We start from the raw sequence: 11,292 nt of genomic DNA on the forward strand, positions 1-11,292 counted from the left end.
TTGTCTTGGTATACTTGTCCTACTTCAATAGAACTTGGTGTACTATCTGTTATTATTATACTTTCATATTCCTCTATAATAGGAGATGTTGGCATATCAAGTAACGTTAGTATTCCAGATGAACCTGCATGAAAATAAATATAAATATTGTTATCACCAATTTGTAAAAAAATTGTAGAAAGGTTGAAATTCAGTACTTCATATTAATTTTTCAATTTTTTGTAGTTTTAATGTAGAATAAATCTAGAAATTCTGTAGATATTACAGAAATCCATACTGATATATATAAGTAGTTTATTTGTAGATACAATGTAGATAAATTGTAGTTCATTTACATTTTACCAGAATTTCATAGAAAAAATAACATCGCACACCTACAGTTGTGTTATCATTGGTGATACTCAATTCCATATTGAAATCGCGAACAGTTATACATAGCGGATATGATCTTAAGTTTTTGTTTTCCTTTTTCGTCTCCATATATACACGAACACCCATATCGTTCCTAATTTCCATTGGAGGACAATGCTCATTGATAATGTATTTGATTTCTATAATTTTTTCGGATGTATCAATCATTAATTGTTGTGCTATTGTAGAAATCAATAGACAATAAGTCGCATCGTCATCGACTACAATGCCATCGACCTCGAATTCTCTAAATCTCCCATAGCTATCCCAATTCTCATTCGATTGTAGTATAATTGGTATTTTCGCCATAATTGTTTTTGTTACAGAAGAATTGTCGAAGATTTTGTCGATTTTTATTTGTGAAGTCAGAGAAAATGTTGAAACTGAGTTTAGCGCAAAAAATAGAGTACTGGAAGTTTGTAACGAAGTATACGATAGTGATTACTGTGCGTGATTTGCGTTGGAAGATCTGGAAAATACTTAATTCCCCTTTTTTAGCTCACTTAAATAAGGAATCCTACAGCTATAATGATTCCTTATTTAATGCATTGTATATATTATGTAGAAATACTATTAACATGAAGGGTAATATGCAAACTTTGAACATATTTGGTAATATAGTTTTCTATATGGTATAGGAACAAAAATTTCTCTTTTACTAAACTACTTTGAGATTATGCGTGAAAGTCCTGTGATTATGGAGCACTTTCGCTAAAAGAGATTTCATGCTCATATCCTTTTAACTTCTTATTTCATGCAATTGACCAAGCCCAATTCCTAAAGAGTGAACAAATTAATCACTAATGGGCTTTGGCCTTTTCCCACTTCCCACGATCATACAAGCATTCAACAAAATATTTGGAAGGCAAATCATCATTCAACCAAAACATCTGTCCAAACCACATAAAACTAGCAAGCCAAACAAAATAAAGGAAATATAAAAATGACAAAGCAAGGCTAAATGATGAAAGGCAGATCACGAGTATAACAAGAGCGCACATAGTCAAGCATGAGAAGGTAACCCATCCGATGGCTCACAAATCAGTCCATTTAATGTTGATACCCCATTTTTCCCATAATATTTTCAAAACTATGACTATGCATCAATTAGTATTTTTCATACAATTTTTGCATTTTTAAATATTTTTAACAAATTTCTCCCAGCACTTATTTTATAAAACAATCATTAAATTGCATCACAAAATAGTTTTAATAATTTTTGTGGCTTAATTTTATCATTTGCATTCATATTAAATTTCAATTATTGCACAAATAGCCACATCTGTATTTTTAGGATACAATTGCAATTACTTTGCAATTATAGCCTATGCATGTATTATAACATTATTTTATCATAAAATAGCCTTTTATATTTTTTTTAAATATTAAGCAATTACTTTAAAACATTTCCATGCACGAAAATCATTTTTTATAATTTATTAACCACTTTTTAAAATTGTTTTATCAATTAAATAAGGTATTTAACAAATGGCCCCTATTTTCAAATTTAGCCTAATTGCTCAACCCAATTTTAACCCCTTTAATACCAGCCCAATACCCCTTTAATACCAGCCCAATCCACCCAAGCCCAAATCTGCACCTACCCGACCCAAGATCCCCATCAAATCATAGTTGTTGATCCTTTAGATCAATGGTCCACTCCAATACTTGCCTTTTTTAATCAAACAACCCCCTAAACCCTAGTCATTTCCTCCATACGGCCTTTTTAATCAAACAACCCCCTAAACGCTAGTCATTTCCTCCATACGACCGCCCTTGAATCCCTTCCTCTTTGGTTCTTTATGAAACCAACCCCTAACCCTAATCGTCGTCACCCAAAATCAACCATAATCCTTTGAATCCCTGTCCGATCTATGGCGTCCTATGGTTGTACGAAGCCTCTACTTGTCTCTTATCCACTTGGTTGTTCGATTATGTGGTTTTTGTGGAAGAACCTCGAAGAGATCCGGTCCAGATCTCGTTCAAAGCTCTTCAAGGGTTCGTTCATGGTTTGCGAGTAATTTCTATTGAAGTTCCACGGTTCAAATATCTAGTTCAAAACAAGGTTCTCTTTACTCCTCCCTTTCTCCTCAAAACCCTAATCTTTGGACATGAATTTGTCCTGATCTTTGTAGATCTGGAAGGATTCTGAGTTTTTCAATGACTTTTCTTTAAACATCTCTTGTTTCTTTACTATTAACCGATATTAGCACAATATTTTGGGTTCTTTGCTATCTACTATTTGGATCTCTGCATACTTGAAATGTTTTCAAGTTTCTGTGATTATACTAATTGGTGTAAATTGATTTTGTGACTTCCTTTATTGCAGAAGGGTTGATTCCCTTTACCTTATTTTCCTTGCTCTTAACTACTATATATATTCTCCTTTACTCCTCGCTTCTGGACACGAACACTGATTCATCTACACTTTCACACTCTAAAAAATCTCTCTATTCTCTTCTGTTACTTATAATTCTCACTAACCCAGCCGACTGTAACCCAAGGCTGGCTATTTGCACCATCTCTGCTCTACACTCTATATTCTTTCCTTAACTGGTATGTTCTGATTCAATTCTCATTCTAAAACTATGTGTTTTCTTTATTGCTGCAGTCATTAATTGTGATTTCCAGTTCTATTTGCTATTCTACTGTCATATGCTCAATATGTAACCAGCATGCTTAGATTACACTACCTAGTTACTGTATCACTCAGTATGCTTAAGTTTATTCTGTTAAAAGCTATAACTAGTATACTATTTAGCATGCCAATCCCGCTTTAGATAATTTGTTCACTAGTATGTCTAAGTTGCATTGTGTGTTTACTGTCTCACCTAGCATTTCTAAATTCTACTTGTTCTACATGTGATTAGTATTTCTAAAACTTAGAATGCTTCATGAAGTACCTGTCTAGTTTGTTCAAGTCTAATGAAATCCTATTAAGACATGTAACCCTTTCAAGGGTACTCTAGTTGTGTGTATTGGTCATGTCTAAGACCCATGTGTTCTCAACATATCTTTGTAACTAACTTGTCAATTCCTTAACTTCTTGAGGAATCTGTGTATTTGTTTGCTATCACTAAGGTGCATTCTAGGTGTCCCCTACCTCTTTCTCCCTGTGTGAAGTCTGTTTGCCAAAGTGTTTTCTGAAGCTATTTTGGGACTGGTATTCTGATTTCAAGATATTCTTTTCATGCTTTTCCAACTACTGTTTATTCAAACCAGTATAGGTTTTTAGAAAAACTCTTTTCACTCCTAAGACCTTTCTTTATACTGCTTACTAAACTCTTTCAAATCATTATGCACCCTCACATTACTCTTAGAACACTAAGTCCTGCCCCTATGATATGTGTACTGCTTTGAGACCCTTGAGATCTCTTTGAACTCTGGCATATCAGGGTTGACATTTCTACACTGCACATAATCAGTCTTTGTTTGAGGAAAGTCTGTGTGTGAGCACTGCTCGGGGTCCTTGAGGTCGTTAGGGAAATCTGACACACCTAGACATGAATTGGGCTATGAAACTTTGGGCATTTGAGACTAGTGAAGGGTTGGTACACCTGGATTGTTTTCGTCCTGCTTCAGGCTCCCTATAGCTTAATTTCTATTCTATTTATGTAATTTATATTCAATTCTTTATCTGTAATAATTATTGTAAACAAACATTAGGGTAATTAGTGAATAAGGGTAGGTAGTTGTATATTATGGGTAAAATTAGGTAGATAACATGCATATAGGGTCCATTTCGATTCAAATGTGTTGTTAGATGACATCCCTATAGGGGCTCGTTTGGTTCACATGTATTTGTTAGAATATGCCTATATGATCTGCTTTGGTTTTAATGAATGCTGCTTGCTCTACTTTTATATACTTAGACATCATGCATATAAGATTAAAATCAGTTTTTAATAATTAGATACCATGCCTATAGGATTTAAAATTAGTTGTGATAGAAATCATGCCTATAGGGATTTCGCTTTGGTCAAATAAATTCTACTTGCTACGCCTTATGTTCCATTAGGAATCATTCCTATAGGATCTAAAACCAGTTTAGTCAGATTTAAAATCAGCTTAACTCATACAGATAAGTTCTAAATCGGTTTAATTAAATAACCTACTCTTTTCAAGTTAATCAATATCACTAGAAAGCATGCATGTAGGATTCAAATTCCCCGTTTAAAATTGTTTACTATTTTACTGCATTCCTAATGAGTAATAGATACCATGCTCATAGGACATCACTATTATGCGCCTAGGCAAGCCTATAAGGTGATTAAAATCCTGCAACTATAAAACTATGCTCTGCTATTTGTAACTGCTCATATTCAACCGGTCTAAAATCAGTAGGCAAACTAAATAGGTCTTTGACACTTTGGTTCTAATTCAATGTTGTGTACTCTCTGCTCACCTAGATATCATGTTCTAAGGTTTTCTCTTAAATACCTGAAACTATTGTTTAAGACGTGCACTTACTTATTCTATTTGTGGAGGTAAAATGTGAGCCTTTAATTGTTCTCTTTAATACAGTCCTAACTGTTTTGATTGACGCCTAGATTTTTCTCCTTTAAGTACCTTAGGATGGTCTAGAACTACCTAAATTAGAGATCCTAACTACCTCTAGGGCCACAAGGAAGGGATGGGTAGTGCACGCATAGGATATCTTTAAAGGTTGCTAAAACGCTTTAGGCTATGACCAAGGGGAGGGAATTGGGTAGTAAAGGATATGATGACTACGCGCTAATGTCATGTGTAGCCCCTCATCGAGGAATGATTACTAGGCATTGTGTGGGTATGATCCTGTAGGCTAACCAACCTAGGACCCCTCTTTTCCAACTCCCGTTGTCAAAAATGAATTTACTTTTCTTTACATATGTGCAAATTGTTCAAACCTTTTCCCTTGTTTTCATTACTTGAATCATACAGGTATTTAGAATATGAAAATATGCCTTTATTTGAGGATACGTGTTGAAATTGTTTATTTGTAAAAGGACTAATTCACATAGTTTAAGTTCGGTTGGGACCCACCGTTGTGGACCGCGATGAGTGCCTAACACCTTCCCCTCAAGGTTATTTCGATCCCTTACCATAATCTCTAGTAATGCAAACTAGTCCATGAGTTAATTACTCTAGGTGCCCTAACGCACCATAATCCGTTAGGAGGCGACTCTTCAAATACCCAATTCCCGAAAGGAAATGAGTTATTTCCCCCATGAACGTCGAAATTCGGACTCCCACGAGGGAAAAAGGGGGCGCGACAGCTTGGCAACTCTGCTAGGGATATTTTTAGGCTCTTACCATAACGAACTTATCTTTTGTGAATTAGTCCAAGCATGCTCTATCCCATGTACTCTTTCCTCTTATTTGAATTTAACTGTCTATTTTCAAGCATTTATGATTCTTTTATTCCTGAAACTAACTTGTCTCTTTGTTTTCCTTTCTGTAACCATCTTTCAATTATTTAAATATCACATTTATCATTTCTTATGTGCAAATACTTGACAACATGCTATTTATTGTTGCATAAATCATGCTCAACATTATATTCCACTCATGCGTAATTATGCCTATTGCAACGCTTGATGAGTGCATGCGCTCTTCCTATATATCACCCTTTAAATTCGGAAAGGTGTATTTGCGGTAAAACTAGTCGATCAGCGGTGCGTTTGACGGTTCTGTGCCTTTCCACCTCAAGTTGTCCGCTTGAGGGTCCCAGTCTAGACCTCTATAGCAGCCTTACTCTAGTTAATTGTACATGCATCATGGTAAAACCTAGTCGGGTAAATATGTTGTCTGCATAATAACCCTTTAATACAAGCCTTATCCAAAAGTCCATCAGGTTTTTCATAATCCCAATGGACGCAACCACGATTATGTGCATTAATTTGGAGAAATAAGTGTCAATATACTAATCATTACTGTATAAATAGATGAACCTGGAGAGGGAAAGAGCTTAACTCTCTTTGTCTTGCATAAAATGAGGTACGAAGTTCCCAGATTTGGTATGGTTAGCATACCCTCACTATTGCTAGATTGGTGGAGGGATCTTCCTTCATGTGACCAAAACTATGTGAAACGAGTCTTGGGAAACTTGTCTTCTCTGATGGATCTTCAGCTCAACAAAATGCTGATCGAGGCTGCAACTATGTTTTGGGACAAGGAAAGGGCTGTGTTCCGATTTGGAAACATAGAAATGACTCCTCTCCTAGAAGAAATAGGAGGATTTGCTGGGACATCCCTAATCTATTAGCACCTGAAAATCGCACTGCTAGGGGATTTCTAAATGATGGGGCTAAACAAAAATGACAACCTAAAATGCCTAAAGGACTCCGACATACCTTTTAAGTTCCTTTATGAAAGATACGGTCACAGCAGCTCCTACCATATTTTTTATGATGAGTTCTCAATCACTTCTTTAGGTTGGATTCATCGTAGGGTCTTCGTGTTTATTATGTGTTTCTTGGGCATGCTGGTATTCTCAATCCATGGGTATAGGATCCATACTAGGCTGGCCATGGTGACCAAACTCTGATGGATGGGATCGAGGGAGAGACATACACTATCATCCCTATGATCGTTGCAGACATGTACCGGGCTTTGGAGCGATGTCAAAAGTGGTTCAGGTTCTTCGAGGGTTGCAACTTGCTGCTACAGGTCTGGTTATTACAACATCTCCAAAAAGGACAATACCGTCAAGAATTTCCACAAAGGCCGTGGAATGATCACATAGCCTTCCATCATCCCAAAAGAATGAACTACATTCCAGACATGTTTGCTCAGCCAGGATGTTGTTGGATGGGTACAGCTTTTTGAAAATTGGATCGAGGATCAAGTCCAGTGGATGTTCGAGTGGTTCCTTACCGATGAATTCATCATCAGATCCAGGGATTTTCCGCACTTGGTGTTGATAGGGTTGAGGGGCATATACCCTTACTCTCCTCTCAGGGTTATGAGACAAGCAGGCAAGAGACAAATCATACCACGGGTCGCTAAAATGTGTCACTTCAGAGACAGTTTCCAAGGTGACGCCATCCCATATAAGAATGAAGTGCAACATATAGGGACTTTAAAGATTATTGTGGAGAAGGATACTATTGAGCCAGACCAATATCACACGGGCCACTCACACCTTTACCCTTTGTGGTTGGAGGACAACATAATAGGGGTCGTTGAGCAAAGGGCTGGGCCAGGAAACACGGTTATAGACAAGGTTGCTGAGGTAGAGGTGAAGTACAACAAGCTGTGGAAAAGAGTTCGAGAGTCCGAAACCGAGCATATGGCACTGCATAAGGCTGATATGGAGATGATTAACGGGTGGAAAGAAAGAGCTGTTAAATCCAACAAAATGCTGGAATATCTGGAGTACAGTTTAATGGAGTTGGAAGGGAAGATGAGAAAAAGGGTCACTGACTGCCAGAACGTTGAAGGAAACAAAGGAGGGCATCTTGCAAGGGCATTCCTGCTGCTGAACCTACGCGAGCTGGGAGAGTTTATCGATAAAAGCATCCAGTCTGGAGAGGGTCCTTCTGGGACCAAGTAGATTAGATTTATTTGCTTTCCTTTCAAATATAACAAGGCTCTCCAAATTTATTTATCGCTAGGCCTACCTCGGGTACAACGAGGCTCCAAAATTAGGACACAAATTTACATTCCCGCAATATGTATTTAAATATTGCGAACATTTCAGAATCCTTACTGATTTGTTTACCTTTTGTTTTTTTTATTTCTTATTCCCATCCCCTAAGGTTGGTTCGCTCATACTGGCATCGTCAGCATATCACACCAGATCTAGAGGCCCTCCACCTCCTCCTCCGCCAAGTAATACAAAAGGCAAGGGAAAAGCAAAAATGGATGACTTAAGTGGTATTTGAAAGGATAACATTGAGAACGCAGAAACTTCAGATAGTCGGAGTACTCCGGCACCAAACAATCTAGTCTTGAGGTTGGAACAAAAGATATTGGAGCTACAGGGAGAGCTTGAGCAGGTCCATAACTTGGCAAACTTATCACTCACCTTGAATGTCCCCGACATCAACCAATAAAATACAAAGAACCTGGCACCTCCCCAAAACACACCAAACCAACATCTGCAAAACCCTCTTGCACCGCATCAATATGCAACCCCACCCCAAAATCTCAATCCCCTACCAATACCAACTCCACCACAACACCACCATCAACCAATTCAGTACCCACCAACCGCCACTTATCATACTCCCCAGAATACACCACAACCCATTCCTGACCCTCAAAACTCTACCAATGACCACCATTACACCCAGGCACCTGGCACTCACCAAAACAACCCCATATACATAGAAACTGTACCTCACTCTATCCAACCAATCTCCTATACACTAGAATCCTCCGAGAAGGACCTGCTCATTCAAAACATGGCTGAAGAACTCAAGAAACTGACAAGTCGAGTTTAGGGTGTCGAAGGCGACAAGGGAATAGAAGGTTTGAACTATGAATACCTATGCATACAGCCAGATGTAGAACTGCCAGAGGGATACAAATCTCCCAAGTTCGAGATGTTTGATGGTACAGGTGATCCCAGGGTTCATCTGAGGACCTATTGTGACAAGCTTGTCGGGGTCGAAAAAGACGAAAAGATTCGGATAAAACTCTTTATGAGGAGTCTTATGGGAGATGCTTTGTCCTGGTACATCAGTCAAGATCCTAAGAAATGGTCCAATTAGGTGAGTATGGTGTCGGATTTCATGGACCGATTCAGGTTCAATACAGAGATGCACCAGATGTTTTCTACATCCTGAATCTTAAGAAGAAACTCACCGAAACCTTCCGCGAGTATGCTACTCGTTGGAGGTCGAAAGCGGCCAAGGTCAAGCCACCTTTGGACGAGGAACAGATAAACAAGTTCTTCGTTAGAGCATAAGATTTGCAGTATTATGAAAGGTTGATGGTTATCGAAAATCATAAATTCTCTAATATCATCAAACTCGGAGAAAGAATCGAAGAAGGCATCAAAAGCGGGATGGTAACGAATTTTGAGGCATTACATGCTACAAATAAGGCATTGCAATCAGGCGGCATATCAAAGAAAAGAGACATTGGGGAAATAATGGTAGCTCAAGGCCCGAAATCACCACTACATATTAAACACCTCCACCCACATACCAAGCACCACCACCCACATATCAACCCTCATCTCCTAGATATTCCCAACCAGCCACTGCCTATCATACCTATAATTCCCAACCATCCCATTTCCAATCACCTCCAACTCGCCAAAATTTTCCAAGGCCACGACTAACTTTTGACCGTAAGCCACCCAGACAGTACACTACTATTGCTGAACACATCAACCAGCTGTATGAAAAGTTGAAAGCCGCTGGTTATGTCACCCTTATTCTTGCTGTGGCATTAGAGAACCCATCCCAATGGGTTAACCCAAACAAAACCTATGCATACCATTCCGGTATGAAAGGGCACACCATTGACGAATGTCGAACGTTGAAAGATAAGATCTAGATGCTGAGTGACAACAAGGTCATACAGGTGAAGAAATTCATGCCCAATGTCCGCAACAACCCTCTCCCTAATCTTAGAGGTGGTGGGGTACATGTAATAGAGACGAACAAAGAGTGGGATCCTGAAGGGTCAATCGGGCTTATTCGAGAAGGCGATGACTTTAAACTTGCATTCACACTCACTCTCATTGTAGTACAGACTCAGTCACCGATCGAAGTTGAGATAACTGCATCAGCTCTATTGAGGTAGAAGTAACTCTGCCTGCGGCCACCCCTATTCCATTTGAAGGGGAAGTGGCCATACCTTTCACGGTGACAGTATCAACCACACCTCCTTTCAACTCAAAAGCAATACCCTGGGATTATGTTGTCGAGGCTAGGCAAAAAAGGAAGGCAAAGATGGAAGAATCCGATGTTGCGCAAGGAATAACCAGGACTGGGAGAATCTATACACCTGAACACTTGGGAGGACCAAGTAAGGATGCTGCTACCAAGCAGCTGTTATTGAAACATGACCAGATGACCTTGGAAGGAAAGTGCAGAAAAGGGAATATTCTGTCATTGATCATTTGAACAAAACCCTACCTCATATATCCATACTATCACTGTTGCAAAATTTAGAGGCACATAGGAATGCTTTGATGAAGGTGTTGAGTGAAGCCTACGTGCCCAACAATATCACCAGCGAAGAGATGGCTAATATGGTAGGGCAAGTGCTAGAAAGTCATAAGATAATCTTCCACGAAGATGAGTTGCCGTCTGAAGGGTTGAATCACAATAGAGCATTGCATATCACAGTGCAATTTGAAGACAAGTTCATTGCCAAGGTCTTGGTTGATGGAGGTTCAAGCCTCAATATTTGTCCCTTGGATATTCTGAAAAGACTGGGAAAAGGTTTCCATAAAATACGGGCAGGGAGCATGAACGTGAAAGCCTTCGATGGGTCCTAAAAGGCCACGATTAGGGAAATTAATCTTTTTCTGCAGATGGGGCAAACTTGGTTTGACGTTGAATTTCAGGTGCTCGACATATCAGCCTCATACAATCTTCTATTGGGCCGACCATGGATACATGACGTCGGGGCCGTGGTTTCCACACTACATCAAGCCATGAAATTTGAATGGAACTATCAGGAAGTGATCATTCACGGAGATGAGAGTAACCCTATTTACACCAGTCAAACCATCCCGGTTATTGGAAATAGAAGAAGGTTAGGAGGAGAAACATATCATCACATCGAACATGTCAATGTCATTGAAAAGGACAAATATTGGAGTAGAAAAATAGAAAGCATACTGGCATGGTCCTGGTATGAACCCGGCAAAGGGCTTGGAAATAATCTCCAGGGTATTACTAAGCCTACACAGCTAAAGCATCAAGGTACTACCTTCGG

The sequence above is a fragment of the Nicotiana tabacum genome, chromosome 22, assembly GCF_000715075.1.
Source record: "Nicotiana tabacum cultivar K326 chromosome 22, ASM71507v2, whole genome shotgun sequence".
Classification (NCBI taxonomy): Eukaryota; Viridiplantae; Streptophyta; class Magnoliopsida; order Solanales; family Solanaceae; genus Nicotiana; species Nicotiana tabacum.